The sequence below is a fragment of the Argopecten irradians genome, chromosome 10 (assembly GCF_041381155.1).
Source record: "Argopecten irradians isolate NY chromosome 10, Ai_NY, whole genome shotgun sequence".
Taxonomy (NCBI): Eukaryota; Metazoa; Mollusca; class Bivalvia; order Pectinida; family Pectinidae; genus Argopecten; species Argopecten irradians.
This window is the reverse complement of record NC_091143.1, coordinates 35,870,591-35,898,572: the sequence shown is the minus strand read 5'-3', so window position 1 is coordinate 35,898,572 and position 27,982 is coordinate 35,870,591. Positions and strand designations below refer to the sequence as shown.

The window sequence follows — 27,982 nt, the reverse complement described above, 5'->3', positions numbered from 1 at the left end:
CTAGGTTGGATAGAAGTTTTTAGTCTGGGAGCTCCACCCTTTGCGCATATAGTATTTAACTCTATAGAGTATGATGTTCACCGATTTTTGATCTAGACCCCTAAAACGTCTAAAAATGGTCTTAGGATATTCTAGTGGGCCCATAATCATATAAACTGCAAGATTAACTAATTATCAGATCCCAGTTGTACTTTACACCTTGAAGTATCATTCATTACCGAACTTTAGGGAGCATAGGCTGGGCTAGCTGCAATATCGTAGCTCAGAAGACTTTTTGACAGAAAATGGTGTCGTCTTTAGAGCTACAACTGGTGCCGATTACTGCTAATTGAGCAAAGTAAGGATTATGCAAACCATTATAAAACGTTTGTTTGCATTTTCATCGTACTTGTTTGATATCGCTTACCTACTAGGCAATAAAACTGAACCACATAAAATATAAAATTCTTCTCGAGGCATTATTTTTTTTACATAATGCATTTGAAGGTCTTTCTGAAGGGAATTTATACGACAAGTCCACAAATTGTGAGTTTGACGTCTTGTGAGCGGTACGGTAGTTATAAATAATGGTAGTTATGTTTGTTTTGGACAAAAATAATTTGTAAATGCATGTATACACATAAAATAATTGGAAACCTACAAAAAAGTACAGATAACTATGCCCGAGTGATTTTCGGAGGCAGTGCTCCACTGACGTCACATACACAGGGACCTGACACGACTTTTTTAAACTAACAGTATACATATATATATATATTATAGTATCAAGGGTATGAACTCGGCGGTCGAGAAAAACGAACCTATTTTTTTAAAACCGTGATTATTTTAATAAATGGGTTCTACACAACATTGACGGATATCTTACCTTAGAGAGAAATAATTTATCTTTCCATTGAGTGCTTGATGAACAAAATTGGCCAAGTATTGACGAAGTTATGGCTTGATGAATCAGGAAATTTACGAAAAATATGCCAGGTAGACATTTCCCTGTCCGGTCGAAATGTCGTCTCGGCTCTAATGGGCACCTCAAAAACCAAGCCAAAATCACAAAATCTACGCTTGTGGTGGTAAACAGTATCCATAACTGTGTTCATCCACAATCTCCTTTGGAGGTGTCATGACCCGTACTTTGTAGAAACCCCATTTAAACATCGTGTAGCTCACTTACTTTAACCGTGACCGCCATGTTCATTTGTTTTTCGGAACGCTTCTCGAGTTTTACCGACAAGCACAACATAACATAATTTGCATAATGTAGTCACTTTATGTAAAGTCGAGAAGCGTTCCGAGAGAAAAATGAACATGGCGGTGACGGTTAAAGTAAGTGAGCTACACGATGTTTAAATGGAGTTTCTACAAAGTACGGGTGATGACACCTACAAAGGAGATTGTGGATGAACACAGTTATGGATACTGTTTACCACCACAAGCGTAAATTTTGTGATTTTGGCTTGGTTTTTGAGGTACCCATTAGAGCCGAGACGACATTTCGACCGGACAGGGAAATGTCTAACGTTACCTGGCATATTTTTCGTAAATTTCCTGATTCATCAAGCCATAACTTCGTCAATACTTGGCCAATTTTGTTCATCAAGCACTCAATGGAAAGATAAATTATTTCTCTTTAAGGTAAGATATCTGTCAATGTTGTATAGAACCCATTTATTAAAATAATCACGGTTTTTAAAAAATAGGTCCGTTTTTCTCGACCGCCGAGTTCATACCCTTGATACTATAATATATATATATGTATACTATTGGTTAGTGATTTTTGGAGGCAGTGCTCCACTGACGTCACATAGGGACCAATTCGTACCCGGCCGAAAGGTATAGTAGGCCGGGTACGTATATTCGTTCTAGTCTTCATAACAACGGTGACGACCGTGATGGTTTTCCTTTCAAAATCATCCTACACATCTATACAAAGTGTCGTCTATAAGACGATAACAGCTGAATTTCAACAAAAAATACACTAAATTGTTCACGGCCGGCGAGTGGGAATTCTTTCAAACGTTTTAACTAACTTTTTGGAGGATGGTTACAACGCCTTATCGATCAAATATTGTTTAAGTCTTAAAATCATTTTTTTAGTTGACTTTGCCTTAATTTGTATTTCAGTAGCCCTATATTGTATTTCATTTATGCTACTTTAGTAATGTCATTTGAGGACATGCCAAGTTTTTATTGTGTTTCAGGTTACCCGTAAAAATAACCTACGACAAAAATAACAAATACACCTAACAACAACAAACAAACAAACAAAAATAAATACATAAAAAAAAACAAGAAAAGAAAAAAAAACCCATCTATTTTAAATAAACAAAGTTTTGAAGGTGATATGATAATACGAACTTTAATTAATTTTACAGAAATCACAATACAGAGGTCAAGAGGTCATGCAACAGGACGATTTACATTAGCGACGAATACAAGTGGCGAGTCTCACAAAGAGGTACGGTACATATAGGTGTTACAGAGTACCAGCCAGGGACTCTAACGAAGATTCGCCAGGTAAACAAAGCAATTCAGATCAAAACAAATCGTCTGACTGATCGGCTAAGGGCCACTTGACGGAAGAAATGGACCGGCATGTGCGCATATAATTAATTTGTTCTTTTATAACTATACATATATTAACTAGGTTGCTGATGGGTGTTGAGTTGAAGAGATTTTGTGGTGAAAAGAGGCTGTCGTTTGTTGTTGAAGATCATGTTCTATTGAAGATCAGTTCTTCTCTATTACTTGCACTGGAATACTGAATACATGTCGAAAACAATTTTAGCATTACAAGAAACAACAAACAACACCAACAAAACAGGCAAAGCAACAACAAAAAAATGAGCAAGGAAGTACACAATAGGTTACTATAGTCAACAAACATAACGAAATGTCAGAAACATATATACATAGAGATTGGCAACTCCTCCAATTTTACGATCGGCAGATGTACCTAGGTATGTGTTTAGGGATTTTTAGATAAACTCTAAAATAGCTGAATATAAAAGAATAACTTTGATATGTTGTAAAAAGTCAGTAATTTTCAGATGGTTTGAGTACGATTTTGGATAGAAAAAACAATTGCTTGACGTATCTATTAAAAAAACAAAACACACTTCCGGTTTTCAATGCCTGATTTTCGAAAAACCAGGTAAAATTGCTTATTTTTGTGCTTTCTAAAATCATATTAGATAACATCAATCGGGAGAACTGATCACATCAAACCATCATATAATGTTTAAACTTTGTGTTGGTGCAAAAATATCATGTTTAAAAGAATACGATTAAAAGTAGTTCGCCAAGGCAAAATGCCTATAAACCGAAGGTCCCTCTGCCTGTCAACAAAGACAAAGAAGGAGTTTCCAATCTCTATGTATATATTTTTCTGGAAATATTTAAATTTCCGTTTTCACTTTCCTATACAACCTTACTAACTGGGCAATCGTTTACACTTGCGTAAACGCAGAGGAACTGGTGCGCAAGAACACCAACCGAAACACTGACTTCCGCCCTTATGTGAATGCGCATCTGGTTAAGCCAAAATATATGCCATGACTAAGGTTCGATATCAACATCAGTTTGAATGCAATGGAAAGCATTGTATTAATATTTAAAAATAAAAACAAATGAAAACATATGGAATAAATGGATTAAAAACGATAAAGTTAATGTGGAATTATATTTTATTTACTCCCGGAACTTACACATTTTCCCGCCAGCTGTTTCGCGATTCCATCAATTACTCAGCTGTTCCATCAATCGTATAACGTTAATAAACGAAGGTTTATCTCACCGGAACACTAAATTTAAATGAAATGGTCGGTCGAAATGTAAATATAAGGAATGCTTTTGATTTTTTGTTGTTTACTGGTGTGTAAACTGCATTTTTGTACAGATATTTTAACAGAACGCGCGTCACATTCCTTAAATATAAAGATAGCATCATGCATTACTTTCTTACAGCTTATACAGTATTTTGTAAACGGTATACTACACAACACTCTTTTAAACTATTATCATTTCAGATAAAACATGATATTGTAAAAATCACAAATATATAACATTGTAAAAATCACTAAAACAGTTATTTACTAGATCTATATAGTCAACGGGAGGGGAGTAGCGTTCAAGTTAGTGTAATCGCAATGACGTATGAATGCAAACGCAGTGCAGGTTCGGACTACTTTCTAGTTCACGCCTCGATAAGATTTTGCATCATAAGTTGACGGAGTTCAAATTTACAATAAAGATTTTTTATAAGATTCAAATAAATATGTATTTGACATCAAAACAAAAGATGTGTTCAAGCATTGTAACGGTAATAAACAACAAAATGAATCGCTGGTCGGGCTACAACCGGGTGGGCTTTCCTCAGGAACCATAGAAATTCCATAGTTACGTCAGTATGTGTGTACGGTCATTCATCTCGCGAACAATAGGTAAAATTAACATCTGATTGCCTGAGAACAATTCTGGGAGCGTCTAAGCGAACAATAGGTAAACAAGTCAAGTACAGGATTCCAGAAGAAGAAAAAACATTTCAGGTAGCCTATCCGGAACAGTATCATCAGCTTTACCCTCCCGTCTTTGCTTTCAAAATAGGCCTACACACACGTACATGCAAACAATTGCCTATTATCCGTACTATAAAATAAAGTCATGATTATGAAGAATTTAGTCTATATCGCGTTCGTAAAATTCTTCATAATCATGGCTTTTTTAGCAACCAACATCGTCTTAAATTTGATCACGAACATGTAAAAATAGACTTATTTATGTAAATATATAGATTGAACAGTGTTTTGATTGCGTTAACGCGCTACATTGAATATGTCTGTATCCCATTGCGTTCATACCACCTTTACGAAATCAAAACAGTGTTCAATCTCTATTTGAGGACATACCAGGTTTGTTTGTTGAGGAAACCGGAGTACCCAGAGAAAAACCTTCGACAAGCGGTCGGTACCACTTGATATATAACTAACTATAAAATAAGAGGATTAACAAAGTTACCCCAACCAAACACAAATGGTTCATAATAAAATGCTTTGAAAAACTAATATCATTGTAAATATACTTCAAATTAGATCTAGTCTTACTGCAAACAAACCGTTATCTTATGTTAATTATTGTTTTGACCCATTAAGATGAGGATAAAAATATAAATTTTACTCAAATATTTTCATTTTCGTATTTTTTCTCCATAGGTTCTTTTGAAATTTTTGTACATTATCATGTATATGTGGCAATGTACCATTACGTTAACTTGATAAAATCTGTAAATATCTGGATAGAATATGCTAAAAGGAACAAAATACCACCTTCAAGATATATCACATACAATTTACATAAACGACGCATTAAGCCCGACATTTGTAACGCATGGGGCAGCTTGATTGAGAATAGTATATAAATAAGTATAGAATAATCCAAAAATAGACCAAATACACCTAAAACGAGACATGCCCTAGGAGATGGCTGTTCCAAATACGTAACTTATGAATTATTTATCAAAACGGTGAATGTCGTTTTCAATGTTTATATATGTTAAAAACAATATAAACATTTCAAAACGTAAATATTTGTAAATAATTGTTATCGTTTTTTTCGCATCATAGTACTGAAATAAACAAGCTATTTGTAACTACGATTCATTTTTTTTTCAATAGGACACTTACAATTATGATAGCGTGAAAATGGGTGACACCCGCAGCAAGATTCAAATGATGATTGATGGCAATGCAACACCAATGGGTCATTGATATAATAGATATTAAAAAGAAACCACTCCATCTCCCAGAGGCCCTAGAGCTAGTCCTTGTTAGGCCAATCAAAATGAAATGCCGCAGTTTTGATCCTCCGTGGTGCGTCCTTCGTTCCAGTCTAGGAAATTAGAAAGTTTGAATATTACTATTTGACAAAGAAATTTAGAACACCTGATTAAAAAAAAGACAACAAAAGATTTTACAGGTTTTTTTTTCTTCATTGTTAGTTTTGTTAATCTTTTGTCTTTACAGAAGAGTTATAAGACTAGAAGTGAAAAAAATAATAGTCTGAAATTTGTTTGTGTGATTTGATTGATCAGGTGAGAAACAGACTGATTAAAAAGTCAATAATACATACTAGGTGCATAGGATATACTTTTGGGGTTCATACAAAAGATAAAATGTAAATAGTTAAACGTCAAGAAAATTGACTTTTAGAAATAAAAAGTTCTTAATATCTGTCTCCATATAAAGGCGTGAGTAAACATGTTTACAAAGGGGAACTTAAGAACCAATTTTGAGGATATTAAATCTGTATCTTCTTTAAGGTAATGTTTTTTCCATTACTACAACTAGCTTCATTTCAAAGAATCTCAATGTCAAAATAGGTCAAATATCCACCGGAGGTCGTCATATTATCACGACTTCCTCAAATCGTGACGTCATATCATTGTGTACTGACGTCAAGTCATGCTGTCACAACGAATCTCCGGCCTATGAAAATCGCTCCAGATTATATTACACTAGTGACAGAAGCGAAATGGTTTAAGTCACTGGATACTAGGCGGATTATGTTATAAATATAAATATGATACTTCAACAGTAAGTCAAATCTAGATATAAGTCAAGGCTGTTAAGACATGATTCATTCATAAATTATTCATATTGATATTTTTTGCGAACTCTGGTCTCAGGGTTATGTGTTTATATAACACTTATACTTCAATTATGCTTTTAGCGAGGCCATCTTTTGTTTCATAACTTTTAAAAATAAAGACGAAAGAAAAATATTGTTTAATTCAATATTTTTCACATCAATTTATTGCGCAAACCGATGTTAATTGAGATAGACACAGGCAATAACTTTTTAGGATGACCTATAGCCATCATAACTTCGTAGGATGACCTATAGCCATCATGCTTCGTCCGTCGTCGTGCGTCGTCCGCCGTGCGCCGTGCGCCGTCCGTAAACTTTTCACATTTCAATCTTCTTCTCAAGTTTGACCAGTGGGATTGAGCTGAAACTTACATGAAATGATCCTGAGATGGTCCTGACAAAGTGTTCTTATTTTCCGGGTCGATCCGAAATCCAAGATGGCCGCCACAGCCGCCAAATTGAAAACACATTTTGAACTTTCTCAAGTTCTACTGGTGCGATTTGGCTGAAACTTGCATGAAATGATCCTGACATGGTCCCGACAAAGTGTTGTTATTTTCCGAGTCGATCTGAAATCCAAGATGGCCGCCACAGCCGCCATCTTGAAAACATATTTTGAACTTCTTCTCAAGTTCTACCGGTGCGATTTGGCTGAAACTTGCATGAAATGATCCTGACATGGTCCCGACGAAATGTTCTTATTTTTCGGATCGATCCGAAATCACCATGGCCGCCACAGCCGCCATCTTGAAAACACATTTTGAACTTCTTCTCAAGTTCTACTGGTGCGATTTTGCTGAAACTTGCATGAAATGATCCTGACGTGGTCCGACAAAGTGTTCTTATTTTTCGGGTCGATCCGAAATCCAAGATGGCCGCCACAGCCGCCATCTTGAAAACACATTTTGAACTTCTTCTCAAGTTCTACTTGTGCGATTTTGCTGAAACTTGCATGAAATGATCCTGACGTGGTCCGACAAAGTGTTCTTATTTTTCGGGTCGATCCGAAATCCAAGATGGCCGCAACAGCCGCCATCTTGAAAACACATTTTGAACTTCTTCTCATGTTCTACCGGTGCGATTTGGCTGAAACTTGCATGAAATGATCCTGACATGGTCCCGGCAAAGTGTTATTTTTCAGGGTCGATCTCTAGGAAATCCAAGATGGCCGCCACAGCCGCCATCTTGAAAACACATTTTGAACTTCTTCTCAAGTTCTACCGGTGCGATTTGGCTGAAACTTGCATGAAATGATCCTGACATGGTCCCGACAAAGTGTTGTTATTTTTCCGGTCGATCCGAAATCCAAGATGGCCGCCACAGCCGCCATCTTGAAAACACATTTTGAACTTCTTCTCAAGTTCTAGTTCTGAAACTATGAAATGATCCTGACATGGTCCCGACAAAGTGTTTTATTTTCGAAATCCAAGATGGCCACACCGCCATCTTGAAACACATTTTGCATGAAATGGTGCGATTTGGCCTTGCATGAAATGATCCTGACATGGTCCCAACAAAGTGTTGTTATTTTTCGGGTCGATCCGAAATCCAAGATGGTCGCCAAAGCCGCCATCTTGAAAACACATTTTGAACTTTTTCTCAAGTTCTACCGGTGCGATTTGGTTAAAATTTGCCTGAAACTTGCATGAAATGATCCTGACATGGTCCTGACAAAGTGTTGTTACATCTCTGGTTGATCCCAAATCGAAGAGGGCTACCATTACACGATATCTAATTAATATTCTATATGATTATTGCCAAGGTAATCAGATGACCGTTAAGGCCCTTGGGTCTCTTGTTATGTGTTGTAAACGCGGATTTATTCGCGAGTCTTTAAAGGCCCACTACCTTTCCGAAAAAAAACCCCAAAAAAACACAGTTAATTTTCTTTAAAAAAAAACATTAAAAACACTAGGAAATACATATCGATGGCCTAAGATGAGTTTACGATACCAAACAAATGCAAGATTCCCTGCGTAAACAATGTTAACACTGATTCATTTCACTATTTTCCCGTCTGGCGCAGTGAAAGTCAACTAAAGCTCAGTAATTAGGACGACGGCGGGAAACATGATGCGACCCGCGTTATGAAAATTAACATAATTTATTTAAATTTAATTGTTCAGTAGGTGATGACAGGTTTAGTATTAACGGTAAGCTTATAACTTTTGGGACTTTACAACATTATCAATCTCGTTTTACCTTCCAATTTTGAAAATTAAAAGCCGTTTCGGAAAGGAAATGGGCCTTTAATTTCGCGATTTCCACGTGTAAACATTTCGTGATGTTAATGTATTCGCGATAACCAGACATTTGAACTTGTAGCAATGTCGTTTCGTATATACCCAAAATATGACGTGTGGGTGTAATCTCCGCGGTAAAAAGAGTATCGCCCGTAATCGACGTAAATTTTCACCTCGCTTGATTTCCATCTTTCAACTTCAATTTCAATAAATTTTATTTCAACAAAGAAAATGAAACAATAGGCAGTGTTTATATTCATTTTCTTCCATCATTGAATAAATGGTTACTTTTTTATTTAACGCGTTGTAAAAGTAAGGCCTTTGAAAATTATTGATTTTCTTTAAGTGTTTGACGCCGTTTTGTATTTTAGATAAATTTCATTATTCATTTTAATTTTAGTTTCCCTTATTTAAGTATTTTTGGAAACATCGTTATGAGTCGTTGAAACAGAGCTTAACATTGTAAAATGGTAAAAATCTTATTTAAATTATCATTTAGTTTCAATCCAAAACTTATATCGGTCATTGGATTATCATCTGCAAAAAATGCGGCCGACCCGTCAAAAATGAGGTCATTGACCTTTGGTATATATTTGCACAGACGCAATAAAAGTTCATTCTAAAATAGCTTTTTTACAGACTAGTCTCGTCCTGGCATAATATAACGAGGTCGCACTACAGACTGTAGAGGTAAGTCGGTCGCGGCATAGGTCACACGAGCGTGTCGTCGTTCTAACCGTATTTATATCGGTAGGTCTGCTTCTATTGTTTATGTACCTTTGTAATACACACGAAACCATTGGTTCTCCATGTATAGATAATAAAGTCATGATATAGCTAGTCGCTCACCGACATAAATAAGAACTAGCACCAAAAGGTCGAATTCTCATGGCACGTGCTTTGCCGACACAGAAACGTTTTAACTCGATCATAAATAGTTATCGCAATAGAAATGTAACATTGCTTTAACAGAAAGCTATATTAATAAACACTTTATTACAGACCACAGCTTAGTATTGACATAAGTTTGGATTTTATCTTCTTTATATGCAAGCTTTAATAAGACAAAACATCAACTGTCTTATGAATAAAAAAGTTATGAAAAGTATGCTTAAATAAATTATGTAGTATATGCAGTAAGTATAGCCTAACTATGCTTTATTTTACTTTAAATTGTTTATTATTGAAATATATTAAATTATATTAACAGTCTGAAGAGCTCCATTGAATGGGGCGAAAGCGCTCATTAGTCAGTCGTTATTGTTTTTATTTCTTATAGATTTCGTCCGTAAGGCTTTTTCTTCAAATTTATCTTGATATTTAGTTTAAACATATTTCATTGAAACAAAAGGATTGGGCACAAGTTATTTCAACTTATATCAAGCCCTCTCCAATCTTGATATATTACAAGCTTTCTTAGTGTAATGAAGAAGGGTTGCTGACAATTACCAAATATTTTTCTAAGCCACTTACCAATACTTGGTCGGTGTTTACTTATTCACCCTGTTTATATATACCTCCCCATATATTGATATTTTGTTTTCTTTTAATTTTAGAGTTCCTTTTTGCCCTGTCAGCTTATCAACTGTTGGTCTTTGCATTACAAAAAGGTCAAGAGAGAAGGAACAGTTATATCTTATAGTCGGTCATTTTCGCAGGGCAAGATTTGATCTAAAACAGGAAAATTGAATTTTAACAGTTTTGAAAATTTCTGGCTTTAAGTGTATTTTTCTAATCAAATTTTTTCGTTCACAGCAATGTGGCGCGAATCGCGAAAATATCCTTCCTGCGAAAGTAACCAGCTATACGGTATGCTGCAGCCTAGTGATTATGGCGGTAAAAGGTATGTATGGTGTGATGTTTACACAAACCCCAAATATGTAAGTTTAAATCCAGAACTTTATATATAAACACTGATATAGATATCTAGCTATTTTCCAAATCCAAACATTTCGGTACAATATATACACCACGATCGATGGCCCTTTTCCTAATAGGGTATTAATTAGTTGATAGAATGCTTTGATGTCGTTGGTTATCGTAAGTGTACCTGTTCCTACATACTAATGACCATATAAGGGAGTTTTGTCTAGGCTGGTCGATTAATACTTAGACAGAAGAATAGACGTGAACATTCACCGAGTTACTTTAGCGAAAACGACTCGAGCTCACCTATTTTACGAGTTCCCTATTCAGAGTCGCTATCTCGAAGCGACATTGATTTTGACCTTTACCACATGCAAACGTGGTTCAATAATAGGTGCGGATGCACAAACTCGTTCACCGACTTTTTTTTTAAATACAGGACTAACCCTGCGAGCGTTTATTTTCATATTTGATTATTAGAATAGCTTTCTCATCGTTACGTACATACATTGCAGCCACTCAGTGTATTGGTTTATTTCAACATGAAAAGAATATATATGTTATTTTGCTGCACCAATGATTCTAATATTCCCAATTGTGTGTAATTGAGAGAAAATTAAAGTAATTTTCTGTTAATTACAAATAAATGAGAGCGTGGGAGACATGCGAACAGGGATCAATATCACCTCATATATGTCTGTGAACAATACTATATAAACGTTGAGTCATAGAAAACACTATCATATTGCGATAAGATAGCAAACTTCATTTTGTAATGTCAGACTTTAGTTCTCTGCAGTAAATTTGATAGAAGGTACAGGAAATTCTAATTTTGTGGTAAAGAATTAAGAACATTTAAAATATTTTCTATTCTTAAAATGGTGCCTCGCATAAAAAGAGAGAAACAGACAAGTATACAAATAAAAACAACAACTTAGTTTAAACAGTATTTATTCATATATTGATGGGGTCAAAGAAGTAATATCAACACTATTTTCCAGAAGACACGGGATCCCATCAAACGTAAGTCTGTAGGATACGAATTACTTCAAAATGAATGGTATATATGGGACAAATAAGTAATTTCACACGGTTCGAATTGCTTTTTTGTTTCATATATTGATATATTTACACACAAAACATAATATTTGGTAAATGGAAAACAAGCTCATACAACTTCTTAAGATTTAAATAAGCATATCAATGTTAAATGAAGTAGAATTAAATTATCCCTTTTTCTTAAGATACAATAAAAGCTAAATAAAAAATGAAAATGGAGATCTAAACAATATGGTACTTTAATAGGCAAAATTTTCATAAAATTTTATGCGTTTCCCCCCAAATATTTTACATTTTTGTTATAAGTACACCTGTTTGTTATAAAACATATCACGATTGGTAACAGCTAATGCGTGACAAGTACAAATACAGGTTATAACGAATATGTAACGAAAACCATACATTACATTTTAAAATGTTTTAACTTTTGTTATGTCGGTATTTCCTTGCACTTACACCTGCAGACTTAATAAATAAGGTTTTAACTGGATATATGTCAGGTCACTTAAATCTAAAAACCAAATTACCTATTTTTTCTGAGGTCACACGAAGAGATTGAACAAGATAGACTAATGTAATATGATCTTGTCCTCTGTAAAAGTCAACCGGCCGAGTTTTCTTGTCTGTAAACAGAGTCACACCTTTTAAACCCGCTGACATCACGATGACTCGACTCGGATGCAGACAACCGAATTTCAAAGTATTGGAAAAATTCGGTCGTGATCGATTTAAGTACCATTGGCTTTCACCCGATTTAAGTACCAGCCGCTTGTTTAAACTTACTTTAATCTTTTTTTTTTATTGCAACACGAAAAAAGATTTTAAATTAGAAACTGTTGAAGATATTATTATATTGTCTTGTTTGTGAAGTTGTAAACTTGCCAACAAGGTTATCTTGGAATTTTCCTTGCTGTTTTACATTAAAAGATTATCCCGACAAAACAGAAACATACTTTCACATTAGATCGGGTAGATTTCTGATAACAGAGATAACATTTTAAAGCAGTTACGTCAGATTTGTGTTAACATGGGCACAAATCAAAATTTATGCACATTTTATTAAACCTGTTTTCACAAACAGAACGCACTGAATTAATTCAACCGAGCTGGTAGTCTATCTCGTTCAATGGTTTTCTGGTAAAAGTGTGGATCTACTCATTGACAAAGCGTAAATATCCTTACTCTCCTAAAAAATCAGGTTCTTACAACTGTTCCCTTTACATCTGCATTGATACAAATCGATTATGTTGTTTATATTGCATCTACCGTTTGAACGTCTGTATTAATGCTTCATAATTGATTGGTGTTGTTTACTTTGCATGACATTCCCATTAGAACCTTATCTGAATGCTTTAAAAGGATAAATGTAAAAAGTTGAATAAATAAAGGTATTGGGTGTCGTCAGTAACCAACTTGACAAAAAAACTATTCGACTTTTAATATGAAAGACAAAGTCATTATCAACTCATTTATTTTGCCTTTTTACTGCAAAGAAATGACATCAAAACGAATCATTGACTGTCGTTGGATTTAAAGGCAGGCTTGTGATTTTATTAAAAATATAGAAATGCATGTAAGGTCGATTAATATAATAAGGAAACTTCGACCATGTGCTCCGGAAAAGAAAGTTTCTTTTGTCTCTTTGGATACCATAAACATCTTTCCTAAAGCCAAATTAAGTAATATTAATATATTCTATGCAGCAGTTTGGTTCGATTTGGTTAATCGGGTTTAACGCTTAACAACCAAGGTAATTTAGGGTGTCTTTCATATATATATGCAATATGTTTCGGTATGTGAATGTTTATGTTTTGGGAGGCTGTGACATCGAATCAATAACATCTTCTAAAGTAATTGTAATACTATTAACTTCTTTAATTACGTGAGATCCAAATCTTTGCGTGATTTCGGGAGAATTCGCGGAAATTCGCATGATTTCGTGAGATTTCGCGTGATTTTGCGAGATTTCACATGATTTCGCGAGAATGCAAGAGCCATTGATCGCGAATATATGTACCCGCGAATATATTGATAATATATAGACGCTAAATATTATGTCGCGAACATGAAATGCTTTACAGTATAAACAGGTGATAATAAGGAAAACAGAACACGTGCTTTATGAACATGGACACGCAATCGACAACCAATGTTACGTCATCTTACAAGTTTATCTTGATCACAGGTGTAAATATCTTACCTATCGATTAAGGCATGAGTGAGGCCTGTTTCTAGGTCAAATATTTCACATATTTGGGTAAATCAGGTGGTCTATATGTACAATCAGACCATATGCTGTCGATATCTCAGGTAAATGTCGCTTACGTAAATGAAAATAAAAATATTTAATCTGTTTATGCTTTCTACGTTGTGCCTGATTATTCCAGTTTTATATTTCCTTTAGTTACTCTTAATTTCTATCATTCATGGATTCTTTTCCTGTTTCTTTTCCTCTTCACACTATCACGCCCAACCCCTTTCCCACCCCACCCCACCACCATATAATTATCCTCTAATTTCAGCATCCTACAATTGTCAACTTCTGCTTCAAAATCTGAAACGTGCAAACATGTGTTCTCGTACTGGTGGCGAAGATACAATCGTATTTGTTGACAATGTTTCGCTTTTTATGTTGTACGCTGTAGTTTTCGGTTAGAATCGAGTTCTAATCTGCTGTTTAATACTTCATGTAACACCACAAGTGTCCATTTTTGCGTTATTTAGCTATTTTCCACCTGAAGCTTTATTTTCTTATTTTGTTTTATAGAAACAGAGAAATATAATACCCTTTGGTTTTTTAACAAAATTTACCATCAAAACTTGCAAGGTACGCCGACAATCAAACATCTCATTTTTTCAATATTTTTAAAATATCTAGTTACGAGTGTTTTAATAAAAAATATCCAAATGTCAATGCTCGTTACGACTAGTTGCATTCGTATGGTTTATCGAGTTCAGAATCATAAATCGTCTGTATATTATCTCGGACACCATTGTATTACACATGTACTTCAAAATCATTTCTTTCTCGAATTAGTCATGTCCAAATGAGGACAAATTTTGAGAAATGCACAGATAAGCAATGTCTGAAGTACCAGACTAAATTTCGGGGTATGCATATGTAAAGTTTATATTTATACAAGGAAGTCCTGCATTTACAATTCTACTGATAAGTTCACGGAAGTCCTTCAAAAATACCTTGTAACTCAACATTCTCTAAGATACCTAAGAACATACGCCCCGCTCCCTCCCTTTAAATCAACATGTCACGAGACCGGTTAACTAAAGTCAGTAAAGTCAGCACAACTCTTTAAAGGGCACGATTGTTAGTGAAATATATTCGGTTGCTAAATACCTTGTCATAAATCGGGTCATGTGACCGTATTTTGGAATACGGTCATTTACGTCATCGGTTAATACTTAACCAAGAATAAACCCCAGGTGAATATCACAATTCGACACTCTAAATTTAATTGACTACTTAAGGTTGAAACTCAAGAAATATCAATGTACGACCGAATTAAAAATACAGAACTCTACACGGAACAATGATTACGTCACACAATGGATAGACGTCTTTATTCTTTTTTTTTAATTTCTTTTTAATTTTTTAGGGCAATTAATCTATTTTAAGTGATATTAACGAGCGCATCGGTAACCTATAACTTTAAATCTTTTACAATTTAAATTAATCGTTGTATTTTAATGATTCTATGTGTAATTCTATCTGGATATCAGCACAACACTATCAGGTTTACTTAATTAGAATATGTAATCAGGTCTAGGACGAAAGCAGTGACCAACTTAATCAGAATCTTTGAAATTCAAAGCCTTTCATTGTGTAAACATACCTTCAGTTCTTAATTTTTATTAATTTTCGACTTCATGTATACATATAATAATGCAATGCTTACAAAACAAAACTTCCTTTGCAAAATTCGTAGCGCAGCAGCAGACGAAGCAAAAAACGTTTACTTGATATATTTAACGGACTATTCAATTCGATAACTTTAAAAAAGTAATTATCATTCGAATTAGAAGTATAAGAATGAGACAAAGTTACATCACGCGAAGATATATTATTCCACAATGACATGTTTATGCACGTTTCAAACATATTTGATTACAGACAAGCAATGACAATCCCCCCCCCCCCCCCCCCCCCCATTTTCGCCGAATGAAATGTTCTAAAATGCACATTTGAAAGAAAAAGGGTCCTCCTGCATTTTCAGCTGCGCGGTGCATCTCCTAAAACTTTCAAGCACATAATGTTCAAACCTTTAATAGTACAAATCCAATACATATGAACTAGACTAAAATGTCCATCAAGGGATTCTACTATTTTAAAAAAATGTCTCTTAAAAGATTTATTTGTTTATAATTTTCTTATCAAAACAATTAATTCATTATTATTTTGAGTTACAAAACAATGTGCCGATGGTGTGACGCCGGTATACTCAGATCGAGCAGGGTTGCACAATGATATGACGACATTCATAATCATCATTTCTAAATGCAGGTTACTTTAAATCGAACAATTACCATGTTAAAAACGCTTTAAGATCATCAAAATAAATCGTAAAACTCATCTCAGAGCCATTCTAAATCGCAATATTTTTCCCCAGGGGAGACCCCCGGACACCCCAAACACCAGAATCTCGCGCCTTCGGTGCTCTCAAATTCATGAAAATGCATCGTAAAACTCATCTCAGCCATTCTTTCTAAATCGCACTATTTTTTCCCGGGGAGACCCCCGTATCCCCGAAACACTAAAATCTCGCGGCTTTTGCGCTCGCAAAATCATGAAAATGCATCATAAAACTCATCTCAGCCATTCTAAATCGTATGTTTTTTTGTCAGGAGAAACCCCCGGACTTCCAGAACACCAAAATTCTCGCGCCTTCGGCGCTCGCACGTCAATTTGGTCTATTTCCGTATTCATTAATATCCTGTTAGCGACAGTTGCCTCCCCCCCATTACGTTTCAATTTCCTACGCCACTGAACTCCATTGTGTTTTGGTAGCTTTATGTTGTAGATAATGCTGTCAGTCAAAGAAAAGATGGTCTGCTCTATTTGAGTCACTTGTTGTGGACTAACAAAGTGTCACATTGATGGGTGTTATACATGCGCGGTCGTAAACGATGGTATATATAGTGTTGTCCTGCCATATAGGAGCCGTGTAGAGAATACAGGCATGCTAATGGTCCCTAATCGACTTTCTATGGAAGATTTCTTTACAATGGTCAGTCACGGGTCAATAGTGACTTGGCCGAATTAAAGGACACTGGTCAATTTTTGCTGACTATGCCGGATCACCGAGTTCGGTTCGCAATGTCGGTCAATCACAATAGAAACGTGAGCCACACGTTCAATAGCTAGCGACAATTTGTATTGATCCTCTCATGTAGATGGAAGGAAATGTGGATAAAAGTTCATTATTTAAAATAACTAAGTACTTAAAAATATGTGAATCACATCTCTGTTTCTGTACAGTATTGAGACAAAACACAAAACGTTTGTTGAAGGATTAAAGTTATGTCAAAGAATGTAATATAGCAATAACGTTTTTATGTGTATTGTTTGGATTCTCAATCCTATGACGTTAAGAAAGTCAAGGATATTCTTTGCTGAAGAATAAAAAAAAGTCTATGACTAAATTTGTTCTATGTATTTTTGACAAAAACGAAACCTAATCAGAGAAGTTTTGAATAAATAACATTCAACAGCAAAAAAAAAAAAAAAAACATCAGGGAAAGACAGCTTTTACCCCTATATATACTGATCTAATGAGAGAGAAAAAACAGAAAAGACATTACGAACAATGAATTATAAAATCAATTTTTTTTTATTTTGTGATAAACTGACGTATTACTTCAGGAGCGTAAGCATTTTCTATGCAATTGACGACAACCATTCTGCAAATCTTCATGCAAATCTTTGTCGAATCAAGGTTAAGTCACGATTAAATGAAAATTTTTGACGAAGAAATCTCTAATTACAGTATTTGTATCAGCAATTTTGACAGAAATTACTTCGTATTGGATTTGAGAGCGGAATACTTAACAATAGCACATTGTCCATGGAAAAATCTTTCCCGTATCTTCATCAAGGCCAATCTTTTTTAACTATCAACAACCCATTATTCACGAGTAGATGTTCTGCACTCAATTGCAACCAATTAAGAAATTAAATTCTTAAGTTACATTATTATACATACAAAGAGACAACTGTTTCGAATCATTGAAATGCAATTTAGTAGTTATCAAATAGACATTACGTTCAAAACTCTCGAATGTAGTCTTTTAAACTTTCTATTTCGTAAACATTTTTAATGAAACACTTACATTGATATTTCTGTGGTGTACAAAATCAAGATCTTTATATGAAAGAACCGAAAATTGATATTGGTGATCATTATGAGTTCTACACGTGTTAAATTAGGCACAACATGACGAAATGTCTAGACCGAATCAGTGCTGCAGTATACTGCGTAGACAATAATTTCAAAAAGATATAGAAACAGCACAGCATAAAAAATGTTTCCCTCTCTTGTAAGAGAAATACCACAGCGTTCAAACAGTCATTGCAAACATGTTAATACGATTGGTTTAATTTCAGACATAATTATTATAGGAAATTCATAATGACAAAATGTTTGCAGATACGACATTAAGACGTCAAAAGTTTCGAAATGAAAGTACTTAAATAAACATTTATAACATTCTTTTTTTTCTGTAGAATATCTGTTTTTTGGGGGGGTTACAATATTCTGAGTTACTATAGCTACAGTCTTAGGCTTCCAAAATACACGTGTTACATATAACTCTTATTACTTTTAATTCTTACACATCTATTTTATACTGTATATAGTTGCTTTTAATAGTTTGAGAATAACTTTCGTGCTTTTTGTGGTACCCACCACAATAAATCGTAAAACTCATCTCAGCCATTCTAAATTGTAATATTTTTTCCCAGGGGAGACCCCCGGACCCCCAAGACATATCTATTTTATATTGTATATAGTTGCTTTTAATAGTTGGAGAAAAACTTTCGTGCTTTTTGTGTTACCCACCAGCGAACAAAATGAAAAGAAAGACAGATAGCAGGTACTGCTGTTAGAAGTCAACATTTGCGGGCACATTTCTATACCCAAGCGTTATTATCTAAGCTGAGATCGCGAAATATTCTCCTTGTGAAATTTAACAACGGTATAGTACCAAAACTATAACCTAATTTTCGCGGGATCACATCTTTGCGATGTACATGGTTGACCTGGATATAAATAGATTCGATCCAGAATAAAGAATATCCATTGATTGTAAGATTCCATTATTTAAACTTGTTAAACTATACTACTTAAATGAAACTTACTACTTGTATTTTTTTTATAGAATTAAACGTCTGATAAAAGTATTAAAAAATTATTCTTGAAAATAGTTTCACAGTTGTATAGTTGCACAAGAACCAATTATAGATTATATAGACGCTTGTTTCGCGTGCAAATGCATATGCAAACGATCTTGATTGTTGACTAAGTAAACGGAATTCGCCCGCCCGGAAAATTCCTAATCCGGACGGTTTGAGCTGGGGACGCAAGTGTGCTGATTATCGAGTGTCGGATCATCCATTGTCCGGATTATCGGGTCTTTCGGATAATCGAGTTCCGGATTATCGAGGGTCCATTTTATAAGCAATAGGAAATGTATGTTAATGTCGGTAGTTAGAGCCTGAAGTCAAGGTGTGTTGTTATAATATGTTCAAAAGGAAGAGATTACAAAATTGACCATTACTATAAGGCCTTATGGCCTAAACTCACATCATACTCCTACTTGCAGCAGAGTGGTCACAAAATGGCCCTTTCTTTCAGTATCAGTTTACGGAAAGGTTTATGGTCACATTTACGTCTTTCTCAATAAACTCCCAGAGATTTTTTGGTATGGACACCAAGGTGTACGAGGGCCATAGTTTTTGAATAGATGCGGCAAACTTCTGTAGCTGTCCGCGGATTTTCTTTGTTTGTGTCCGCGTGCCGGTAGGTATATATTAGGTCCCTTGAGTTAAAAACAAACAAACGTTTGTTTAAAATCTAAGTAGTAAAGGATGTGTGCAACAAGGAAAAGTGATGCTTCCTACGATTCCCACAGGTATAGAATCTATAAGAACATAAATCTCTTATTTGATCAATTGCAACGAAGTAATGCTGTTTTATGATTTTTGTTGTCATAACACAACTAACCGACTTTCGATGGGGTAGTGCTAAAGGGACAATTTAGTCTAAGAGTACATTACAATTTGCACATATTTCGGAATCAAACCAGTTCTAATACAAATTAGATTTGTTGATTTTATTCATATATGCCAGAATAGTCCACTGTAGTGAAATGAATGTGAAATGTCCAAACTCGCTTACTGTCCGCCATTACACATAGTAGTTGAATGCCTTGTATGCCGAACCCTGGCCTTTGCCAGTGTAATAAAGATTTTTTTGTCTAGAACTTCTCAAATCGCTCTTACAGTAGTGTGTTTACTTTAAAAGTTATGTGTGAATTGAATAGAAAATAACAAAATTACGTACAGGAACCATAAAATGTATCTCTGTCTAAGTTCAAACAGATCCTAGGAAGTTTAATTGTTATTTCGATATTAGTTTTCATTATCATAAAATAAAATATCTGGTAAGTTTCGCCCATTTAAATGCATAGCTTACCTCATCCATTAACCTTTATAATAGGATGACGAAGCATTGTAACACCTGTTTATATTATTAATACCATTTTACCATTTTTTTTAAAAATATTTTGTTATTTTACATTAAAGCCAGTTAAAATATTTATAAAATGCATTCACTAACTTTTGTTGTTTCAAATGTTTTCGTAAAAGCGCTATGAAATTCAAAATTAATGTGAAAAAGAAAACATTTAACCGAAAATGGAAAGTGCTGACTACTACACAAATACAAAATCACCCCGTCAGGGGCAAATGATTTTCTAACACAGATCAGTACTTTGTGCGCCGCCAAGCAGAACATTGGGTACATACCGTGACATAATAACTTGCCGTTCACTGAAAAAACATTATTCTGATAATATTCAAAACATAAACGTACTTCACAAACAAACAAACAAACAAAATGAGGAAGAAGTGATCCGATCATCGGTTTAAAAAAATAATATTCATATAAGCATGGGCGTAACCTTGGTGATATCTTCTCGATCTTTGTTCCGTAGTGTGGCCCGGTTAGTCCCCCAACAGCTGATCACACTTACCAGCTGATTGCTGGGTCAAGGACGCTCGGTGAGATCAGCTGTTTTGAAGACGTAAACATGTTTGTTGAAGGTGCTGGAACTCCCGACCTTGAACGGGTGACGCCTGCTTTCTATTCAAATGCCGAACTTTCCGACAGCTACACACACATATATATATACACTTGTACTCATTGTTGTTAATTTAACGAGTACATCTCGGTTATTTTCCTATTAGGGGTTAATCGTGCCGAGATGGGAGACGAACTCCATATTAACATTTGGATACCAGTTCGTAGTCACACCCAAAAATAATAAGTTTGTGAGAGCATTTCGTATAACTTGTTTACGTGAATCAGAAGTTGCGATTCAGCTGTGAAAATGTCATGTTATATTGCAACACAAACGAACTTCATAATTGAAGGTATCAATGACTAATTATATTATTCTTATTTTAGGGCGGAAAAAGCCATTTGCAGCTGTGTTGTCAGATTACAAAATTAAAAAAAATCAATTTAATGGTGATTTATTTTGAGTGTAACTGTTATTTTGCACAATATACATAATTAGAAAAAAACCCATCATTATTAATAATTATGTATATTGTGCAAAACAATAGTCATTGTCAATGCTAATTAATCTAATTCTACACAGTACTTTCCAATATATTGCAGGTTACCTTCCTATCATCAACGATTTGAGATTTTAGCAACACTGTCTATATTAGAAGTACAAAAAACCTGCAGTGGCTAATTTATTTTAAATATGACAATACATCGTGGGTGTTTTGTTCATGTGTATACAACCGAATAAAAAATGTCCGCAAAATAAATAGGAAATTGCCAAAAAATTAAATGTAACAGAATTATAAGTCTTTTACTGTTAGAAAACAACAACGCGAAAATAATTTCTCTTTCGATTTGCATAAAGAAATTCGCGAATTTTCTTCCTACATTAAACATCTATGAAATAATATCCATAGCTCAGATATAAAATGTATTTTTGTAAAACTTTATTATTTGTTGACGGATTAAGTTAACATTTAATAGCTGTAGCCAGATTTTATTCGTAGATTGTATATTCTTAAGGGGAGAGAAAGAAACTGTTTGCGTAATATACCTGTCAGGTTTAGGGCAGCACCATGTTACTTTATGTACGTTTTTATCTTAAAGTTGCACTAGGGAGACTAGAATACCGTTATTTGATACAAATATTTTGATTATCGTCATGATATCACAGTTAAGACGAACAAGCAAGGCTGTACCTTGCCTAAGTGTGAATAACCGGTTCGGGGTAAAATCGTGATTGCAAGATGCAATGTCAAGGTCTAATGCACATATTAATGACATGCCAAGCTCACTGGGTGTTTTAGCTGACGTGGCATAGATTATACTCGAAAGGCAACTATGGTGAAGGTGTACTGATAATTTTCATATTCTAAAATTTAATAATTTAACATCTTTAACATTTATTTATTGTAAAAGGTTAAACAATGTGAAAGTTCAGTGCTAATTTTACATTTTATAATGCCGTGTAGAAAAGTAATTAAGAACTTGAACATGCTTTTCTTTCCAAACACCAAAGCGGCCGCGATGTCGGATTGCAGTCGCTCTGAACCTCTAAACAGCGAGGCTGAGACTGCTAGGAACTAAGAATAGGTGACTGGGTTTTCGCCAAGTTACCCGGGTTTCAGCTTTTCCACAAACAAGCACTGGCACAATCTGGCATGCACGTGGCATGAATGTGGCATGGCCTTGTCTAAATAATGACAGTCAGTTACAGCCTGCCGTTTTCAGCAGTCAGCTACATCATGGGGGATATTTGGGTTTTAAAATTAACAGTAATATTGTAATCTCTATTGTTATATTTTTTAATGCAATATATTTTTCTTTCTGTAAAACATATCATTTTATCAAAAGGCGTGTCGGGCTCTGCTTGATCTGGTAATTGAGGAACAACTGAAGAACTAGTACTCCGAAGAAAACCATCGACCAATATCTGACAAAATATCCAGCAAAGCAAATGGAAACTACAAAACCCGAGAATGTGGTCATGGAATCATTATATTTCTTCAATATATAAAAAGACAATTAAATAGTGTATGGTTGTAAGTGATATTATACATTACATTTATTGCACTAACGAAAGGTCGTGTAGAAAGGTCACTTACGTGTTAAAGATTATGTCTAATTATGTCTATGTGATCGCGGTAGTCATCAAGTAATGTCATTGTCATTGCTCTGTTATTATTTTGTGAACCTGACATAATCAAGATTTACTCATGATTTATGTAATGAATGTCGTCAGTTAATTGAAAAATTCCAATGCAAAACGCTTAAGTGGTAATCCAGTGTCAATGAATTTTCGCATTTGCCTTTTCGCGAAAACACGAGTTTACTACCTAAGGCTTGTTTATGTCGTTAATACAGCAACTATTGAGAGGTCGCGAATTCATAATTGCGTGAATGAATTTATGCAAAACAAATTTAGCGCTGAAATTACATGTATATGTAAAACATAAAACTGTAATAACAAAAGGCAATCAGAAATGCAGTTTTGTATGATATAAAACGTCATTCTATGCCATAGCTATACATATCCAATCTCTAGCACTCAAATCAAACACTTGCATACACCCTATGGAGATAAAAGGCAATCTTCCATGAATTACAACCTTTATTGAAGTCGGTCTTCTAGTCCGTTATTCAAATATTTATGGCCCTGAGTATCGTTCCAGCTAGGTCATTTTACCCCGTAAATACAAATGCCTGATTGATAATAGTTATCATGGGCTGACTACACATCGTGATTACTGGTCATGTGTTAGATTGACCTTGTGTTACGGTGTTAAGAATTATAAATAACTTAAATTTATCCCCTTCTGTTTATAGACTATTAAGTATCAACAAAAGGATAATAAAACTGACCAGTGGTCAGTGGTCACTTCGCATCCATTTCCGAGTCAAGGAATGTGTGACGTTTCTGTACTTAAGTAAGCAGCTTTGAATCTTCTGTATGAAGTTATGACACGCATGACTTTAATGTGAGAAGTACGTGCGACCACGTTTTAAGATAATATACTGCAGAATGTCAGTTACATATAGACGAGTAAATTTTCGAGGAGAAAAGTTACCGTAACGCCAGTTATTATTACAGGTCAAAATGTTCGTGATACTTACGTTAAATAAATCAATAAATTATAGGGAATAAACTTTAATAATCTGACTTCGAGGGTATATAGAATTCACACACTTTTTATTATTTCATCGATTAATTTTTCGCAGTTATAATGTTATGACTTACCAGAAAACTAATACAAAAACTTTGGTTTAATTTCGTGAAATTAAATATTAACTATTTTTTCGAGGGTTTTTTTTCCATCTGGATGACGTCACACGTCAAAAATCATCGTATTTTTGGGTGCGAATAATTGTCGTGTACTTCGCAGCCATTGAGAAATCGCGAAAATTTAAAGCCACGAAAATGCATAATTATCGGAACATTAGAACCGTATGAATCAAAATCGCGAGAAAATTAAATCACCGTAAAAATGTCGTGAGTCATAGAATCGCGAGATTAACTCACCGTGAAAATGTCGTCATTTATAGAATCGCGAGGTTAACTCACCGTGCAAATGTCGTGAGTCATAGAATCGCGAGATTTGCTCATTAGATTAACTCGCCGTGAAATGTCGTTATTAATAAAATCGCGAAATTTACTCACCGTGTAAATGTCGTTAGGCATAGAACCGCGAAATTAACTCTCCTTGAATGTTGTTAGTATAGAATCGCGAGATTAACTCACCGTGAAAATGGCGTTTTTTATAGAATCGCGACAAAAACTCACCGTGAAATGTCGTTAGTCATGGAATCGCGAGATTAACTCACCATGAAAATGGCATTATTTACAGAATGAATAGCGAGATTAACTTACCGTGAAAATGTCGTTTGTTATATAATCGCGAGATTAATTCACCGTGAAAATGTCGTTAGTCATAGAATCGCGAGATTTACTCACCCTGAAAATCAGTTCGCTTACAGTAATCTAGAGTCAATAACGTAAGTTGAAGCACTGGGCATGTTGCATCTCATATGGAAAGGAGTAGTTTTCCGATGAGATGGAGAATTGAAAAATGATTTCCCGGAAGAGTAAGTGTCGTCATCCGCGGTCTTCGCCAGTCAAATAATGGTAGAGTTATTCATGAAACGAGAGCTTAAAACATTTTGATGGTAGTCCGAGTAACGGTTACATTTTTTTGCGCATTTTATATACGCGTATTCACGATTTTATAATTGTAATTGTATAAATGATTGCGGACGTTATTATTGCCTATATTACCAACAGTGACAGTTTTATCCTTGCACCATTGTGCGTCATTTACCGACCAACTTAATTTAGATGCCATCCTTTGTTGACATGAAGAGAATCTTGCTATAAAACTATTTGGAATTGCCGTTTAACATGCATATAACGTCAATGTTATAATCCATTCTGTAATTAAATTGAAACACGACGCATTTACGTCATTCGAAAATCATATTTCATGTTGATACCTATACATATCTTTTTTAGCCTTCTGTGTCTATATTTAAAATCTTTAAGTGGACGATGAAGCAGATCAGGTGGATCTACCTACTATATATTCGTACTTTCATAATGGGAAAAAAATACATTTTGACAGGACACCTTATCCTATATCCATCTGGAATGCGGGTTGACAATGTACTTTTGAATAAGTACACTTACAATATCTAGAAATATGGTTGGCAAATGCCCACTTCACAATACTGACAATCTTACATTATGTAAATATCATAATGTACCTATATTTATATCTGTCATCTGAATCATATTTCGTCGTTGTTTTCATGTAATAACACTTATATTAAGTCGACCTCTTGGCATTTACCTGCAGACACACACCCAGTGCATCCTCGATACTCCAGGGCTTCCGATCACTTACGATTTCTACATATCGTAAGTAATCGGAAGCCCTGGAGTATCGAGGATGCACCCAGTGATGCAGTGGATTTGAAGCTAGCGGATTAATGTCAGACACCTTCACCATTGAGCCAGTAAATGGGTTGTGGTTAAATACCATGTGCACCTTAATAATTCTAATGCTTCGCCTTCAAAATGTTTTCATATTTAGATAAAGATATGTCATTTTGATTCATTTCAATGAACTTTCAAATTTAAATATCAAATAAAAGTGAAAACACCTGAACGATAAGCAATTAATGCGAATATAAAGTCACGCATTATTCTTTTCTACGCGCCAATAAATCTATGAAGGTGTTTGTGTTGGTGTATGTACCTACATATTTAATATTTAAATGTATCATCAGTAATGAGCCTAATTCGCATACAAGTTTTTTGAAACACGTGATGTTGTTGATATATAATTTATAGAATAACATCATACAAAATCATTAAACAAATTGTTTTAAAAAAAGTTAAATGCTACTGTATTTCATACATGATGCTTAATTTTGTCATCTAAATAGGCTTCGGACCATGATGGTAACACATTCGGTCCCCATGTTTCATGATGTGGACCGTAGGTTGAAGCTCGGTTACTTTGCCTTTTTCTAACAATCGATTCGCAGTACACGTCACATGTTAAAAGAATGTAAAAGAAAGAATACCATTAGCCGACCTCATGAGGCAACGAAATTTCAACTTCAGGGTTTCTTACATTCATACTCTTTCCGCATTAAAAGTTTAGCATACATTTGTCAAACCAAAATTTTTTGCTCGTTTCCAAATACAGATTGTTCCAGAAAAATGCTATTTCATCTATCACAGTATTTTATATCCTTTCATGCTTAGAATTATCTCTGCATACATCTGACAAAGTGTCATATTCGCCCGTTCTTTTCTTCGAGTTATGTAATGACAGAGATATGTGACATTTATATGAGTCTCACCCAAGGTCATCAGAAAACTACTTTTTTATTTCATTATCTTTGGCATCTGAACAACAATGCAACAAAATATGTATAGCATGACTCGTTAAATGATATGTGAATACAACAAAATTTTACAGTAATTGTTGTTTGAATATCAGTCTGACTTGTTGAAGGTTTGGACACAAAGAATGTCCTGGATTGGGAACAAGTCACTCTCGACACGTGAATGAGCAAACTGCATAGTCATTGTGAAGGAATAAAACTCCAGTGAATTAGAGAAAAAACAACGTTAGTACAAGGACGGCCACGCCTATCATTGTTCATGAAACTGTCCTATAATTTCTCCATAGTGTGCAAGAATTTATCTGGAGATTTCATCATCAATTAAGCATTATTTTGATTAAATGACTGCGAGTGTCCATCCTGATAGTCGTTTTGAAGCCAGGATTGTTATACAGAAGTGAGGCATTCATATTTTGACGAGACGACCTTCTTTCGGCAGTAAGGTCAACTGCGTGATCACGCTCGCTAAGTATGGCCTCAATGAAAAAAATCGTCTCGGGTCAAAAACCGCAAAAATATATGTTAAGATATGAAAATATCGCTTTGTGGATGTTGTTTACTATCAAAGCTCCTATGATACCAGGATTGTCAACAAAATTTGTTTTTTTGTGGTTCATGTTATGGTTTAATGGGGTAACTATGATTTGCAACCTAATTAAAGCTCTGAGCCAACGCAGACATCTCGGGTGGAAAAATTCATGATGATATTAGATCCTTATATCAACAAGAATGAGTATATTCATTCGATCTCAAACGTCCATGCTATTTTTTGCCAATGTAACACTTCTTTATATTTCATACATGATGCTTAATTTTGTCATCTAAATAGGCTTCGGACCATGATGGTAACACATTCGGTCCCCATGTTTCATGATGTGGACCGTAGGTTGAAGCTCGGTTACTTTGCCTTTTTCTAACAATCGATTCGCAGTACACGTCACATGTTAAAAGAATGTA

General features: G+C 34.8%; 1 long non-coding RNA gene across 2 annotated transcripts; it reads left to right on the top strand.

The window, feature by feature from the left end:
- The first annotated feature begins 1,801 nt into the window (after positions 1-1,801).
- Positions 1,802-27,772, top strand: LOC138333766 (uncharacterized). 2 transcript variants are annotated; one of them, XR_011210028.1, is made up of 3 exons: positions 1,802-2,452; positions 10,439-10,725; positions 27,136-27,772. It is a non-coding gene; the product is annotated as an uncharacterized lncRNA (long non-coding RNA). The 2 variants fall into 2 exon arrangements; XR_011210027.1 differs by lacking the exon at positions 27,136-27,772 and adding an exon at positions 16,844-17,516.
- Positions 27,773-27,982: the final 210 nt, after the last annotated feature.